Genomic DNA, 1,161 nt, shown 5'->3' with positions numbered 1-1,161 from the left:
TTCTCCAGCTTCCTCTAAACGCTATTAGTGTAAGGAAAGATAACAGACCTGGTACAAGAGATCATATTAATCGATAAAAGCCAATTTGATATAAGTAAAAACCTACCATATAGATTTCAACGAAATCACAAAGCAGCAGTTTGAGGCGATGTAGACAATTGGCGAAGCCGGTGACAACTAAAAATTCCCTTCTGCAAAACACATCCACAAAACAGCTTTTTTACCGTTTTTTTACACTTTTTTATTGCTTTTTGTACGTTCTTTTACTTCCATCCACTGTGTTGCTTTGCCTTGTGAATAAATTTTATCGTAAAAACATAATTAGGTTGCGATTTTCTTCTTACATGCGGTTACATCATCTCTCTCTGGACAACAAACTGCATCCATCTTTTTATTTTGTTTTATTTTCTAAGGAAACGAACGTTTTTTCCCCAAGATTTCTTATATTCACATAATGCTTGTATTTGTATGTATATAATGTGTATATGTATGTGTATATATGTATGAGTATAAGTATGTATGCATATAATGTATGTTTTTATGTTGCTGTATAGATAGATTATATTCACACGCACATATATACTGTGTGCATGTAGGTATATATATATATATATAATATATATTATATATATATGTAAGTGTATGTATTATATGTATGTATGCATATATATGTGTATGTATATATGTGTGTGTGTATGTATATGTATGTATGCATTTATACATATGGTTGCATATGTATGTATGTATATATATATGTGTGTGTATACATATATATATGTATGTGTACATATATATATACATATAATATATATATATATATACATATATATATATACATATATATATATATACATATATATATATATATATATATATATATATATATATGAATATAAGAATATGTGTATGTCTATATTTATGTGTATGATAATATATGTATGTTTATATATGCGTGTGTAGACATGCATATCATATATAGAGATAGGTAGATAGTGTTTCGCTGGCCCAGTTGCCAACAGATGTTGGTGTGTGTACATCTCTGTAACTTAACAGTTCAGCAAAAGTGACCGATAGAATAAGTACCAGACTTTTTAAAAAATAAGTACTAGGAGTCGATCCGTTTGACTAAAATTCTCCAAGGCAGAGCCCCAACATGACTGC

General features: G+C 28.8%; 1 long non-coding RNA gene across 1 annotated transcript in view; it reads right to left on the bottom strand.

Annotated features, from left to right (window-relative positions):
• Window positions 1-171, bottom strand: part of LOC118765868 — a 47,922-nt gene extending 47,751 nt beyond the window's left edge. Inside the window, exon 1 of the long non-coding RNA XR_005001764.1 lies at window positions 107-171. This is a non-coding gene — a long non-coding RNA (uncharacterized LOC118765868). The remainder of the gene's footprint in view (window positions 1-106) is intronic.
• Between the last annotated feature and the right edge of the window lie 990 nt (window positions 172-1,161).

The sequence above is a fragment of the Octopus sinensis genome, linkage group LG14 (assembly GCF_006345805.1).
Source record: "Octopus sinensis linkage group LG14, ASM634580v1, whole genome shotgun sequence".
Classification (NCBI taxonomy): Eukaryota; Metazoa; Mollusca; class Cephalopoda; order Octopoda; family Octopodidae; genus Octopus; species Octopus sinensis.
This window is presented reverse-complemented; position numbering and strand designations above follow the sequence as displayed.